Source organism: Mobula hypostoma, chromosome 16 (genome assembly GCF_963921235.1).
Source record: "Mobula hypostoma chromosome 16, sMobHyp1.1, whole genome shotgun sequence".
Lineage (NCBI taxonomy): Eukaryota > Metazoa > Chordata > Chondrichthyes > Myliobatiformes > Myliobatidae > Mobula > Mobula hypostoma.
Window position 1 is genome coordinate 64287610 of NC_086112.1, and position 17155 is coordinate 64304764.

At 41.6% G+C, this 17155-nt stretch overlaps 1 protein-coding gene across 2 annotated transcripts in view; it reads left to right on the forward strand.

The window, feature by feature from the left end:
* The window catches only part of tmod1 (tropomodulin 1), a 98904-nt gene that overhangs the window by 11595 nt on the left and 70154 nt on the right, over nt 1-17155 (forward strand). The window lies entirely within an intron of this gene.

A 17155-nucleotide genomic window follows, 5' to 3' on the forward strand; every position in this document is an offset into this window, starting at 1 on the left:
ACCTCATCATAACATTCCAGCTCTTATACTCAATACTTTGATTAATAAAGGTCAATGTACCAAAAGCTCTCTTTACGACCCTATCTACCTGTGACGACACTTTTAGGGAATTTTGTATCTGTATTCCCAGATCCCTCTTTTCCTACTGCACTTCTCAATGCCCTACCATTTATCTTGTATGTTCTATCTTGGTTTGTCCTTCCAAAGTACAATACCTCACACTTGTCTGTATTAAACTCCATCCGCCATTTTTTAGCCCATTTTTCCTTTTGATTCCACTTATGAAACCTAAACTGTTCTGCAATCAGCGATGGCTTTGCTTCTGAACGTTAACATAGAAACATAGAAAACATACAGCACAACACAGGCCCTTCGGCCCACAAAATTGTGCCGAACACGTCCCTACCGTAGAAATTACTGGGCTTACCCATAGCCCTCTATTTTTCTAAGCTCCATGTACCTATCCAAAAGTCTCTTTTAAAAAAAAAGGCCCTATAGTATCCGCCTCCACCACCATTACTAGCAGCCCATTCCACACATTCACCACTCTCTGCGTAAAAAACTTACCCCTGACATTTCCTCTGTACCTACTCCCCAGCACCTTAAACCTGTGTCCTCTTGTGGCAACCATTTCAGCCCTAGGAAAAAGCCTCTGACTATCCACACAATCAATGCCTCTCATCATCTTATACACCTCTATCAGGTCACCTCTCATCCTCCATCACTCCAAGGAAAAATGGGCGAGTTCACTCCGCCTATTCTCATAAGGCATGCTCCCCAATCCAGGCAACATCCTTGTAAATCTCCTCTGCACCCTTTCTGTGGTTTACACATCCTTCCTGTAGTGAGGCGACCAGAACTGAGCACAGTAGTCCAAGTGGGGTCTGACCAGGGTCCAAATAGCTGCAACATTACCTCTCAGCTCCTAAATTCAATTCCACGATTAATGAAGGCCATTACAACTGTATGCCTTCTTAACCACAGAGTCAATGTGCGCAGCTGCTTTGAGTATCCTATGGACTCGGACCCTAAAATCTCTCTGATCCTTCACACTGCCAAGAGTCTTACCATTAATACTTTATTCTGCCATCATATTTGACCTACCAAAATGAACCACTTCACACTTATCTGGGTTGAACTCCATCTGCCACTTCTCAGCCCAGTTTTGCATCCTATCAATGTCCTGCTGTAACCTCTGACAGCCCTCCACACCATGCCATCTTGGACAATGTCTCCCATCCACTACATAATGTACTGGTTGGGCACAGGAGTACATTCAGACATAGACTCATTCCACCGAGATGTAACACTGAGTGTCATAGGAAGTCATTCCTGCCTGTGGCCATCAAACTTTACAACTCCTCCCTTGGAGGGTTAGACACCCTGAGCCAATAGGCTGGTCCTGGACTTATTTCCATTTGGCATAATTTACATATTATTATTTAATTATTTATGGTTTTATATTGCTATATTTATACTCTGTTCTTGGTTGGTGCAACTGTAACGAAACCCAATTTCCCTCGGGATCAATAAAGTATGTCTATCTATCTATCTATCTATCTATCCACAACACCTCCAACCTTTGTGTCATCAGCAAACTTACTAACCCATCTCTCCACTTCCTCGTCCAGGTCATTTATAAAAATCACGAAGAGTAAGGGTCCCAGAACAGATCCCTGAGGCACACCACTGGTCACCAACCTCCATGAAGATTATGACCCATCTACAACTACTCTTTGCCTTCTGTGGGCAAGCCAGTTCTGGATCCACAAAGCAATGTCCCCTTGGATCCCATGCCTCCTTACTTTCTCAATAAGCCTGGCATGGGGTACCTTATCAAATGCCTTGCTGAAATCCATATACACTACATCTACTGCTCTTCCTTCATCAATGTCTTTAGTCACATCCTCAAAAAATTCAATCAGGCTCATAAGGCATGACCTGGCCTTGACAAAGCCATGCTGACAATTCCTAATCATATTATGCCTCTCCAAATATTCATAAATCCTGCCTCTCAGGATCTTCTCCATCAACTTACCAACCACTGAAGTAAGACTCACTGATCTATAATTTCCTGGGCTATCTCTACTCCCTTTCTTGAATAAAGGAACAACAGCCGCAACCCTCCAATCCTCTGGAACCTCTCTCATCCCCATTGATAATTCAAAGATCATCGCCAGAGGCTCAGCAATCTCCTCCTTGCCTCCCACAGTAGCCTGGGGTACATCTCATCCGGTCCTAGTGACTCATCTAACTTGATGCTTTCCAAAAGCTCCAGCACATCCTCTTCCCGAATATCTGCATGCTCAAGCTTTCAATCCACTGTAAGTCATTCCTATAATCGTCAAGGTCCTTTTCTATAGTGAATACTGAAGCAAAGTCTTCATTAGGTAACTCTGCTATCTCCTCTGGTTCCATACATACTTTTCCACTGTCACACTTCATAGGTCCTATTCTCTCACGTCTTATCCTCTTGCCCTTCACATACTTGTAGAATGCCTTGGGGTTTTTCTTAATCTTGTCCACCAAGGCCTTCTCCTAATTTCATTCTTCCTTCCTGCTAGCCTTGTAATCTTCCAGATCTCTATCATTACTTAGCTTTTTGAACTTTTTGTAAGATCTTCTTTTCTTTTCTTGAACCAGATAGGGGAGGATATCGGAGAGAAGGGAATCAAGTGAGAAAATATCCAGGTGGATAGGTGTGTGGATGTTCGAAATAGCTGAGGGAGCTTAAATCTAGATAAAGGCAGGAGGGGGAATGGAAAAGTTAAACAAAAGGAAAGAGAGCCTAGGTGGACTGCTGAAGTGCTGAAATGAATATTGGTTTACCTGAAATGAGAAAATTAAATATTCATACTGTTGGGTTGAAGACTACCCAGGTAATATATGAAATGTTCTTTTAATTTTCATTTGGTCACACTATGGAAGAAAAGTCTGAGGATACAGAGAATACTGTGGGAATGGGAAAGATGATGGAAATGACATGCAATCTAAAGGTCAGAGAGGCCATTCTGGACAGAGCACAGTGGCTCTGTAAAATGGTTATGTTTGGTTCGGTAGAGGAGACCGGAATAGAATCTTTTTCTTCCTTTAAATATACTTCTTTTACTAATCTGTGTGATTGCAGCCCATAATGTACACTTTGATAATGCGTTTTTGGGCCAACTGAGCTACCTAGCACCTTTGCTGTCGCCAAGGGAATTCAGTGTGGTTGAGAGCAAGGCTGAGTATGGAGTTTGCAGCCTGAAATCCATATACACTATATCTATTGCTCTACCTTCATCAACATGTTTAGTCACATCCTCAAAAAATTCAATCAGGCTCGTGAGGCACGACCTGCCTTTGACAAAGCCATGCTGACTGCTCCTAATCATATTATGCCTCTCCAAATGTTCATAAATCCCGCCCCTCAGGATCTTTTCCATCAACCTACCAACCACTGAAGTAAGAATCACTGGTCTATAATTTCCTGGGCTATCTCTACTTCTTTTCTTGAATAATGGAACAACATCTGCAACCCTCCAATCCTCCAGAACCACTCCCATCCCCATTGATGATGCAAAGCTCATCGCCAGAGGCTCAGCAATCTCTTCCCCCCACTCCCACAGTAGCCTGGGGTACATCTCATCCAGTCCCGGCAACTTATCCAACTTGACACTTTCCAAAAGCTCCAGCACATCCTCTTCCTTAATATCTACATGCTCAAGCTTTCAGTCTGCTGCAAGTCATCACTACAATCATCAAGATCCTTTTCCATAGTGAATACTGAAGTAAAGTTTCATTAAGTACCTCTGCTATTTCCTGCGGTTCCATACACACTTTCCCACTGTCACACTTGATAGGTCCTATTCTTTCACGTCTTATCCTCTTGCTCTTCACATACTAATGTTCCTGCATTTTTACGATATCAGCAAAGCTCATTTCAGCTGGTGTGCTTGGAACATTTTGCTTTTAAACACAATACACTCAGCAAAATTGGTACTTTTTTAAAATTTTCTATTTCATTTCCTTCAAAATACAGTTCAATTAGCTCAGTATACATGAGCCAATTACCTGTTGAGCAATTGAACATGTCTTTCTTTCTGATGTAGCCAGCTATTTCTGCTCTTTTTATGATTATTACAACTGAATACTCACTGATTATGAACACATAAATTTAAACTCAATTGTAACTTCCCTTCTGAAGCAGTACATGATGTGCTGCTGTTTTTAACTCGAACATCTCACTGTGCTTCAGCAGGTTGGTAGCCATCTCAGGTTCATTTTAAAAATACCTCATCACCATTGTTATGTTTTGTAACTCCAGAACATTAAACTAATTCAAAGGGAAACGAGAATGATGACAGATGGTAGTCTTAGTTTGTTCTTTACTTTAAGCACATGTATCATGTGGTAGCGTAATGACATATGCAATTCACGTACTTTACATATAAACCATAATAAATTATATAAAAAACAAAGAATGCTGAATCAAACAATATATTTAGAAGAATACTCAAATATTACTGAAATATTAAATACACAGCAAAACTTTCTTTTACCCCTGCCCTGAGGTTGCAATGTGTGATAAACTATTGGAACAATAGGAGTATCTCAGCTGCATGGATTGGATTGAGTAAAGCACCTTGAGGTCACACAAAACTCATCAATTAATAAAACTAAAGTCAAGTATGTGAAAGTTTGCAAGCCTAAAAATAAAATTGTCATGCAGACTTGATGGGATGCACCTTGGTGACCAATGTAAAGATCAAAATTATGGAGGCTCTAGTCACAATCTTACAATCTACCTTGTAATCCTGAAGGTCTGGAGGGCAACAAATATTTTCACCTCCTTCAGAAAGAGAAAATGTGTATACCCACCAAATAAAGACAATGAACCAAAATCAATGGTGGAAATGATTAATAATGATTTGATCAAAATTATATGGGAAAAAACATTGTCAAGTAAATGATGGTGAAGATGACAGTCCTGAAGAAAAGTCTCTGCCCAAAACATTGACTTTTGTTTGTTCATTTTCATAGTTGTTGCCTGACTTGCTGAGTTTTCCAGAATTTTGTGTTTATTGCTCTGGATTTCCAGCATCTGCAGAATCTCTTATGTTTATGACGTTGACAAGTTTGATTGATTTGCATAATGGAGAGAAGGATAAGGATAATGGTGTTGATGCTAAGCACATGAAATTCCTGAAGAGATCGAATGAAGAATGGCAAATCCTACTTCTAACAAGTGTGACGAGAATACACATAAAATTAAGATGTTTGCTGGCCTGGGTTAGCATCAGTGACATCAGCAAGTGGTCTGCCACCTGCCCTCAGGGGAAGGAGAGATAAGGAACAATGGAGCAGCGTCTGGAGATGTGTAATGAAGGAACGGGGGAGAGAGAGCTGTCTGGAGCGGCTTCCCCTTTGAACCCTGAACTGTTTGAAGTGGTGGACAGGCGATGCCCCAGCAGGGGGATAAAAAGGGACAGGTTCGCTAAGGCAGGACACACACGCCACTCGAGGTAACGAGACCCTGGAAGCGGTACGCTTCTCACGAGTCGGTGGGAAGTACCAGACAACGGCCAGGGTGGAAAGGTACGATCAGCGGGAACCCAGTGTGTGTCCGCCCTTGCCTGGGTGCCGGGTTCACTGCAGAGGATCGACCGCATCTGGAGGAGGGGTCACAGTCGGTGACCTCAGGTGACATCACCAAGGACCCGCCCAAATGCTGTTTGTGAGCCATATCGCCGGTCTGTGAGTGAAGCCGTGTCTGAATGATCAGTTGTTCCTGTTCTCTCTCTCCTCCCCCACGTTGTCCATCGCCATGGCAACGATTACTGCGAACTGAACTACTAAACTGGACTGAACTTTGAGTCACTTTGAAATTTGGTCATTTACCCCTAGACAACGATAGAGCTTGATTGATGCTGTTATCTTAATTCTGTGCACATGTGTGTTTATCATCGCTGAACTGTTGCATTTATTATCCTTTCGATTACTGTGTTGCTTGTTTCTTTAATAAAACTTTCTTAGTTCTAGTACTCCAGACTCCAACTGAGTGATCCATTTCTGCTGGTTTGGCAACCCAGTTACGGGGTACGTAACATAAGATTGAAGTGAGATGTTTTTGGGCAATAACCTATCATCAGAACACACAAATTTGTTGTAAGGTGCAATGGTGGATCCAGGGACCAAACTTGGGATCGTTGCTCTTTCTGACATAAGTTAATGTCCCGGATTTCAATATATGGAGTATCGTTTCAAAGTCTCTAGCTGCAAAAAAACTGAGAAATGTAGTGAGGTAATAGTACCAGGTGCTGATGAATTTGGCAGACTTGGGACAGATAAAATTTAATAAGTCAAAATCTAGTATGATTCACTTTGGGAAGAAATTTAAAAAGAATGAGCAGGGATGTTGCGAGATAAATGGTTTACCGCTGCCTTTAAGGAGTTTGTACATTCTACCCATTACGGATGAGTTTCTATGGGGTGCTTCGGTTTCCTCCCACAGTCCAAAGGCATACCGACAGTAGGTTAATTGGGCATTGTAAATTGTGGTTGTGGGTGTTGTGGTTCGAAGGGCCAGAGAAAATATAAATATACTTTAAAAATTGTTATTAGCATTGCTCTTCTGTTTTTGTTTTGCATGGTTAGTCTTTAAATTTATCTCACACTCTTTTATCTTTGTTAGTTTTAATATTCTGGGATCTGGGCATCACTGGCAAGACCAGCGTTTGTTACCCTGTAGAATGTGTTGGTGAGCTACCACCTTGAGCTGCTGCAGTCCTTCTGGTGAGGTGGTTCTATGGATCTTCTGGGCAGAGTTCCAGGATTTAGGCAGTTGAGTTTGAGGGAACACCAATACATCCAGTTGAGTTTCAGGTCAATGATTATGCTGTGAATGAGGATTTAGCAACGTTGTTGAATGTTAAATAGGTGGTTAGGCTCTCTTGTATTGGAGATGGTAATTATCTGGCACTTATTGGATGTGCGTAGATGTTGTGTAGATCACATTGAAGCATTCACCGAGGAACTGCAAATGGAATCGAATATCGAGCAATCCTCAGCAAATATTCTACTTCTGACCTTTTGAATTAATAAATGCAGAAGATGGTTGGACCTAAGCCACAATGCTGCAGTGATCACCTGGGGTTTATAATGGTTGATATCTGACAACCACTTATGGTGAAAGGAGGCAGAAGATGGTTGGCCTAGGGCATTGTCCTGCAATGACGTCCTTGATTGGAATGATTGACTTCTGATAGGAACAGCCACCTTTCTGTTTGCAAGATGAACTCCAACAAAGTTATTTCCTTCTGATGTCCTTTGGCTTTATTTGTGTCAGGCTGATCAAATGCTGTCCTGAAGCCTTTTATGCTCTCTGCTCAGTGATTATCTTTTACCTGAGAAGTAACTTCTTTTATTTGGTGCATTTTTTTTTTGGAAATTCCATTAACCATAGACTCGAAGGGTTCTACAGATGCTGGAAATCTTGAGCAAAACACACCAATTGCTGGAGGAACTCAGCAAGTCAGGCAGCACCTACAGAGGGGAATAAACAGTCGATGATTTGGACCAAGACCCTTCATCAGGACTGGAAAGGAAGAGGGAAGAAGCCAAATAAAAAGGTGGGAGGAAGAGAAGGAGTAAAAGCTGACTCCGCCCTCCCCTTTCTCGATCTCTCAGTCTTGACTATACCTCTTCCGACTTTGTTACTTGTGAAAATCCCATTCTCTTTTCTCAGTTCTTCTGTCTCCACCACATCCATTCTCAGGAAGAGGCTTTCCATTCTAGAAGATGTTCTCCTTCTTCAAAGAAAGGGGTTTTCACCTCCTCCACCACCAATGCTGCCTTCACCCTCACCTCTTCCATTTCCCACTCATCTGCTCTCACTGGATCCTCCTGCTGTCACAACAGGGCAGTCACCCTCGTCCTTACATAGCATTTCACAGGCCTTCTATCCAGCACATCATTCCCCATAACTTCTGCCATCTGCTAAGCACATCTCTCCCTCTCCTGCAGTCTGCTCACTACGTGACTCCCTTTGCAGTCCTGACATTTCGCACTGCAGATGGAACAAGTGTTGCACCTGCCCACTCACCACCTCCCTCACCACCATTCAGAGCCTCAAGAAGTTCTTCCAGCTCAGACAACCCTTCTCCTGCAAATCTGTCGGGGTTGTCAACGATATCCAGTGCTTCCCCTACATTGGTGAGACTCAACGCTGATTGGGTTTAGCTCCGTTGATCACCTTCCACCACAAAAGACGGGATTTCCCAGTGGCCATCCATTTTAATTTGACTTCTCATTCCTATTCTGACATGTTGGTCCATGGCCTCCTCTGCAGTCATAATGAGGCCACACTCGGGTTGGAGGAGCAACACCATATATTCTGTCTAGGTGGCCTCTGACCTGATGGTGAGAACATCAATTTTCTCTAAGTCCTGGTAATTTCTTCCCCCCTCCCCTTCTCTTTCTCTCCATTCTCCATTCCAGTTCCTCTCTCACCCCTTCTCTTCTCCCCACCTGCCCATCAACATCCTCTGGTGCTCCTCCTCCTTCCCTTTCCTCCATTGTCCACTGTTCAGTCCGAACATATTCCTTCTTCTTCATCTTTTACCTCTTCCACTTATTACCTCCCCGCTTCTCACTTTAACCCCCTTTCCCACCCACCCATCTTCCCTCTCATCTGGTTTCAATTGTCACCTTCTAGCTTGTACTCCCTTTATTTAATTTTTTAAAAACCTTTTAAAAAAACATTATTTAATATTTAACATTTCAGTAATATTTAAGCAATATTGTAAATCTTTTGTTTGATTAATCATTCCTGGTTGCTTACATAATTCATTATGGGTTTTATTATAAGTGCATAAATAGTATATGTCATTATGCCACCACGTTATATGTGAGCGCCTCACTAAAATGAAGGAAAATAAAACTAAATAGACAAGTATCTTGGCTCCTGTGTTTTTCTTTCAATTAGTTTCTGGAGTTACACAACATAACAGTAACGATGAGGGAGTTTTAAAATTAGTCCAAGACAACTACCTACCAATTGAAGCACAGCGCTTTTTTCTTTGGAAGGGGAAAGAGATATTCAAGTTACAAAAAATGCAGAAATGGATTAAATTAACAAACCATGAGTTCATAAACAGTGAGTACCGGGTGATAATAATAAAAAATAAAAAAAAAAGCAGAAATGGCTGCTACTTTGGAAAGATAGACATGGTCAACTGCACAATAGATAACTGGATGATGTATACTGAATGAATTGAGCAATGTTTGGAAGCAAATGAAATAGTGGATGAAAAATGAGTGCTAGTGTTGCTGAGAGCAATGGGTGGAAAAGCATACAATTTACTTACAGGTTTAACTGATCCAACCAAATCAGACGAATTGAGCTTTGCTGATATCCGGAATGTAATGCAGGAACATGTAGTACTCAAAATGTTGTTGGTTGTAGAATAAGTTTCATAAGCAGAATCAAATGGAAGGGGAGTCCATTTCAGCTTATGTGGTTGAACTGAGAAATTGTCTGAGCATTGACAGTTCAGTGATGAGCTTAAGATGCTCTGAGAGATTGTTTAGTTTGTGGAATCTTACAAGAAAGCATTCAAAAATGACTCCTGACTGAAGCACAAGTTACATTTGAAAGGGCAGTTGAAATTGCTGTATCAATGGAAACAACAGCCAGAGAAGCAAGAGAGCTGCAGTCTGAAGTGAGCGTGAACAAGATGGCAATATCCAGACGGAAGTATGCCTGGCTGAACAAGTTGAGTCACCATTGTGCCAGGGGATCAAATACACCAGACCAATGCAGGTTTAAGGGCGAAACTTGCAGAAAATGCAGCCAAGCAGGACATATACAAAGATCATGTCAGATGGACAAAAATAAATGGACTGCATAGGGAAGAGAGAAGGATAAAAAGTCAAGTTGTAGTTTCAAAAAGAGCATAATCTGCATGCTGTTGATGAAAACTCTGATAATGATGAGAATGACATAGGACTGGATAACCTTGGGATGTAGAATGTGAAAACTAACAAGAGACAAGCAATATGACCTACACCAGAAGTGAATGCCAAATTAATTAAAATGGAATTGGACACTGGACAGTTGTTTCAATCATTCCACAAAATGAGTTTGAATGGCATTTCAAAGATAATGAACTGACGCTTGCAGATATCCAACTAAGAGCTTATACCAGAGGAAAGATACTCCTGTGGGAAAGACACTTGTAACAGTGAAATACAACAACCAACAAGCCACATAGGGCTTGTATGTGGTAAAAACAGGAGGACCAGCATTGTGGGGCCATGATTGGCTGAGGCAAGTACAATTTGATTGGAGATCCATCCACCATTTGCATGCCTAATCACCTACAATAGAGTCAACTGAAAGTGAATTAAGGAAGGTACTGGATGATGCCATAGCAGTGTTCTAGGATGGCTTTGGAAAACTCAGACAAATCAAGGGTAAAATAGTGTTAAATGAAAATGCATCATCCAAGCTTTACAAAGCCAGTCCGATTCCATATGCCATCCGTGATAAAATAGCCAGTGAGCTAGATCACATGGAGGCTGAAGAAATTCTTTTCAAGGTTGAGTGGAGCCCAAGGGCAATGCCTGTGGTCCCAGCAGACAAGAAAGATGGGTATGTCAGGATCTGTGGTGATTTTAAGGTCACCATCAACCCAGTACTGAAAGCAGATCAATCCCTCTGTCCAGGATAGAGGATATCTTTGCAAGCCTTTCTGGAGGGAAACACTTCAGCAAAGTAGACCTAGCTGAGGTCTACCTGCAGATGGAGATGGAAGGAGAGTCCAAAGTGTTTCTCACCATAAACACTCACAAAGGGCTTTATCGCTATAATAGGCTTGTTTTTGGGGTGACATCTGCACCTGCACTCTAGCAGAAAGCTATGGACCAGGTGCTGCAAGGCTGTCCAGGCACTCAGTGTTACCTGGATGACATCATTGTTACAGGTAAGTGTGACAAGTAACACTTCCAAAATCTCAAGACAGCATTAAAAAGATTAGAAGGTTATGGGCTCAGAGCACAACACAACAAGTATAAATTCTTTAAGTCAAGCATCTCTTACTATGGTCACGAGGATTACACAAATGTGCTGAGAAAATTCAAGGAGTGGTGGATGCCCCAAGGCTAAAGGATGTGTCACAGTTGTGGTACTTTTTAGGATTTGTCAATTACTGTAACAGGATTATGTGAAACCTGGCTACTACATATCAAGAAGAAATGGAAATGAACAAAGCCATGTGAGGTGGCTTTCATAAAGGTAGAGGGAATGGTGATATCAGACATTGTACTCACATATTATGGTCCAATCGTCCAGTGTAGCTTGCCTGTGACACCTCACCTTATAGTAGATAGGTATAGTCATGTCACATATTATGAGTGATGGAAGTGAAAACTCCGTAGCCTTTGCCTCAATTTCCCTTATGGCTGCAGAGAAAAATTACATACTGATTGACACAGAGACCTTGAGACTAGTTTGGGGTGTGAAACATTTCAACCAGGACTTGTACGGGAGAGAGTTTATTCTCAGTACTGATCATCAATAGTCAGCATTGTGTCAATGTTCAGCCCACATTGACACAATGTGGTGTCAATGTTCAGTCCACAGAATGGTGTTCCACCAACTGTAGCAGCACGGATGCAGAGATGGACTCTGTTTCATGGAGGACACAATTACAAGATCAAATTCAAGAGAACAACTAATCATGGAAATGCTGATGGATTGTCCTATTTACCCTTGGAAAAGGAAATACCTAAACAAATTACAAAAGAGAACATTACTCTTGATATGTCCTCTCAAATGCAAATTGAACTTCTCTCTATTATGGCAGAGATAATCTAAAGAAAAACCAGAAAAGAGCCCACACTGTCTCAGGTCTACACAGCGACACAAAATGGCTGGAATGTGCAGCAGAAATTCCAGTTCCTCCATTTTTACCAGTGCCAGGATGAACCTGCCCTGGACAGAGGTTGCCTAATGTGGGGATTGAGAGGTCTTGTACCATCCCAGCTGAGGACAGGAAATCTGGAAGTGCTACAAGTCAGTTATCTAGGTATAGTTAAAATTAAAGCGTTGGCTTGAAGCTTTGTCTGGTGGCCTGGGATAGATCAACAGATCAAGCAGCTTGCCATGTACTGTATGGAATGCCAACATGTCCAGAAGATGCCAAGAAGAGTACATCTCCACCCCTGGGAATGGTCTGCAATGCCCCAGCAGAGGATTCATGTGGATTTTATCAGACCTTTCATGGATACAAATTCCTTGGTATTAGTGGATGAAGCTAGAAAGTGGCCAGAAGTATTCCCAATAGCCTCCACTACAGCCTCACTCACTGTTGATGTGTTGAGAAGCCTCTTCTCAAGGACGGGTGTTCCAGAACACTTAGTCAGTGACAATGGACCACAGTTTATGGCAGAACAGTTTCAGTCATTCCTGAAATTGGATGGAATAAGACATATTACATCTTCATCATACCACCCAGCTACAGATAGCTTGCTGGAAAGGTTTGTTCAGAGCCCAAAGAAAGCATTGCAAGAAATGTCAGCAGAACACACTACACTGACACTGACTCAGAAGTTTACCAATTGCCTCCTTCCAAATCGCAATGCAGCACACTCCACAAACACCAACTCACTAGCTATGTTGTTTCTGGGTTGTCCCTTGCACTCATGCTTGGATCTCCTCAAACCCAATCTCAGAAGGTGTATGCAGGACAAACACCTGAGACAAATTGGGGGGCTCCTCAAACAAGGGGGTTCGATGTTTCACTCCCGGACAAGCAGTCCTGGTGAGGGAATACAGAGGTGATCAAAAGTGGGTACTTGGAAAGTTTAAAGACAGAACTGGACCACCCTCCTACACAGTGGAGATTGTGTCTGATGTCATCTGGAGATGACACATTGGTCAGTTGAGGAGACCAGAGTCAATTGTTAGCGAAGAAAGGTGCCCAGAAATGTCAGAGCCACTTCCTCCAGTCCCAGAATCAACTCCTACAACCACTGCAGAGGAGGCCCCGGAACCTGAGATTGTTTAACAAATCTCACCTGCGAAACAGAGTGACCTCCTTGTCAGGAAAGACATTATCCCACAAGAGTAGGAAATTCTCCACAGTGATTAAATCTTTAGGCTTGATTGGGATTTAACTTGATTTAGGCTTAGCTTATTGTATAGATTACTATGTGTATACATATATATATATATATATATATATATATGCACATGATGGATAGAGAGCAATATGCTACATATTTGAGTTGAGTTGCACTCCATTTTGAGTTGGAGTTTATAGCTAAGCAGGGTTTAATGTAGTGTGTTTAATATACCAGTAATATTTGAGTAATATCGTTGTTTGATTCATTATTTTTTTGTTTTTTCACATAATTCAATGTGGGTTATATGTACGAAGTATGTGAATGGTATACGTTATTATGCCACTATGTTATATGTGATTGCCTCACTTTCTTATTCTGGTTTCTTCCCCCTTCCTTTTCGATGTTCAATAGGCTCTCAGCTTGAAAGGTTGTTTGTGTTGTTGCATGAACAAAATCACTAGAGAGAAGTACATGAAGCAGTTTCTTTACTTGACAAAATGAGACACAGCAGACATCATACAGAGACCCCTTTCAGAGGAAGAACCCTGCTCAACCCAACACTACACGACATTTTATGTGCTAAAGATCAAAGGATAATTCCATATTTACAGTGCATCAGCATTGTCTGGTCTTTCCATTAACTGTGATTCATGGCTTTTAGGAACCCATTGTTCAAAGCTGCATTCTAAATTTAGTCTACAGCCCATATTCAGATTTGAAGTTTGATGGCTGAAGTTAGTTGCTGAAGTTATTTGTGATATGTGGAAACCCCAAAAATGCACTAACAGCCTACTTATTGCCCTCCATAGATGCTGCCTGACTTGCTGAGTTCCTCCAGCACTTTGTCTCACTCCATTAACCACAGACTAAGTTTTCAACTCATTCACATTGTACCCGAATCCCTTTAATCCGTCCTCCACCTTTAATCTTAAACTGTTCATTACCTTCTGTATTTGCTTGAGCAATTTGTTATTGTTTTCAATTGTTTTTCTACTTTCACATCAGGTTATTAGTCCACTTGAGTTAAAAGAACTAAAATAGTGAGGCTGCTTTCTGCTTGAAGGAAGACTTGAAGGAAGCAATGACAGATGTGATTTTTGCAATGATCTTTGAGTCAATGCTTCACTTTTGAAGCATTGTTATTGATGTAAGTTAAGAAATGTGGTGACTCATGCACATAAAAGTCCATGATCAGCAATGTGATGATGATCGGCTAATCTGTTTTTAATGATGATGACTGAGGGATAAACATTGTAACACCTCATGGAGAATGGCTCTCCTCTTCTTTGACAAATAGATGTAATTGTTTACATTCACTCAAGACAATTAATAGGGATTTAATGTCCTATACCCTAATGTTGCCGCACCTCCTTAGTACCATACCTACATGTCAGATGAAAGTTTTTGTGTAAGTCCTGGAAATGGGTTTAAGGCAGCAACCATGTTATCTTCCTCAGGATTTCCACCATTGACTCAGGGTTCATTGACTTTTAATGAAAATAGTCCTGGTGTGTTGCAGAGCTATTCCTTTATTCCAGACAATTTTTCTGAAGGATTAGAGTAAACCTTTATTGTTCTACACTTGAAGATCAGCGCTCTCTTACCAGCTTTTATTTTTAGTTATTCAGTGATACAACGTGGAACAGACCCTTCCAGCACCTTGAGCCTCAACGCCCCGCAACCCCCAACTTAACCCTAGCCTAATCAGCGGGAAACTTACAATGACTAATTAACCTACTGACCAGTACATCTTTGGACAGTGTGGGGAACCCTGAGCACCCCCCCCCCGCCCCCGGAGAAAACCCTTGCATTCCACGGGGAGGAGGTGTCTAGGGGAGGTTGGGATTGAACTCTGAATTCTGGTGCTCTGATTTGTAATAGTGTTGCGTTAACCGCTACTCAATCGTACGTGCTGACCTGTTCTGTTGCATTTCCTTGCTGTTATGAATCCAGGTTTAAGTATTGTGTCACTTTGCTTTCCGTTTCTTTAGTCTGCTAATGTGATTTCAGTTTTAATAAACCTAAAATGCAATGATTTTATTCTAGCATTGAATACAATTTTTCTGAACATTACTGGCATTATTTTTCCTGTATTCCTCTTTTGAAAAAAATTTGCAGCTGCAAATATTAAGTGCTGAGATCAATTCAAATCTGACTTTTATAGTTGCCACATATTATTCCTCTTTTAGTAATGCAACACTCCTATTTAGTTTTGAATACTTTGCCCACCAAAAAACTCCAATTTCTTAGAATAATTGACCCCAGCTTTTTTTGTTTAATATGCTAAATCTCTTCTCTTTCCCCAATAATATATTTTTTAGATCTCTCACTACCTACAGTGATGTTGTGATCACTGAAATTTTGTCATCAGTAGCTGTTAAGAAATGACATTTTATCACTGGAGTGAATCATCACTGACAGAGGAAATTGCTGTCCGCAATCCAGAACAACTTTTCACCATTTGTGTATCATTAAATCATGTATTTATTTTATAATGTTTAACATGATAGAAATTTCAACAACTGCAGCATTTTCGGAACACTGTAAACGCTGCCATTTGATTTGTCTCTCTGATGTTTTTGGGTTTATCTCCCACCAGAGGATCCTCTTGTCCTTGAAGTTGTTAGAATAATTTGTTACTGCTTTGCAGTAGCCTTGACTACATAATAAGCACATGTTTATATCTTAAAGTTCTTACCTTGGCAAGTCTTTGCTGGAAGCAGTTAAGTACTACTTTTTAAATTAAAAAAAATATATTGGCTCAGCTCTGAGATTTCTTTACAACATAGAAGAAGTAACTGAATCTGCTAAGTCTATTCTTTTTTTCAAAAATAAATTTTATTTCTAAAAATATATACAGGGAGCATACAATGTGTATATGTCTTCCTTTACATTCATAGTGTTATCAAATCAAAACATTCATAGTGTTATCAGATCAATACATTTATATAAAGCTCCAAGACACCCATCAAATCTTTGGGAGGCTGTTACACAGGACCCAGTCCCTCAGCGACCAATGGTGGTAAAACTTTAGCTTGCAATTCTTCCTCCTAAAGCCTTTGTGTTGGTTGCATTGTGCATCCCTTAGCATGTACTCCTGCATTCTGAAATGCACTAGGCAGCAGCATTTGCTTATAAATATCGCATTATGCTGGAAGACAGGCAGGCTTGGTGTAGACCACTGTATATCTTTCATCAAGCTGATGATATTTCAACAGTTTGTGATGTTTGTCCCAGTCTGGATCTCAGAGCTGTGTATGGATTAAGCAGTGCTCTGTTACAGGAAATGGAAAACCAGTGTGTCCTCTGTGCAATGGTCTCAAGGGCAGCACACGCTGGGAATGAGATTCTGCCCATGCAGGAAGGCTCTCCTGGGGTGGATCATTCTCACCGCTAGCTAAATGAGCTCTTGGTGTTTGCTGGTTAGTTCTGAGATGAGGCAGCCTGATTTTAACTGTCTACTCAGGAAACCACCTCAGAGGATACTGGACTCCAAGAACTTTGGGTACAGCAGGTCTACAGCGTCAGTAAGCAGCTGGTTGATTGGAGTAGCCAGCTGGGGTGTCGAAGGAGGTGGCCGGTGGGTTGGAGAAGGAGCTGGGTGGTGGGTTGGAGAAGCCGATTTGGGTTCGGAGGAGCAGACCGTGTTGCTGCCTGCTACTCAAAGGCATCAGAGTTGGTGCACGAAGGCGGTGCGCAGAGTAACCATGGGTGATTGTCTTCTTTTCTCTTGTGACCATGAGACACTGTTGGACAATGATAATGTAGGGCACTGCAGGCCGGTCTCCCTTACTTGGCAGCAAGACGGGTGGCATGGGTGCTGCTAGTACTAGGCCTCAAGCCGTGGGCTTGCCTGCTGCGGTAGTCCTGGTGAGGAGACGCTGGAAGCATTGTAGCATGGAATATGTGCTCGGTTTGGGGCTGGCCTCCAGTGTTTGATTGGTAGAATGGCAGGTCAGATTGCCGGGAGATGTAGCATCAATTTGCAGGACATGTCGCCCAAGGTGTTGGACTATACAGGTTTTTTTTGCGTGGTTATTATTTTAGT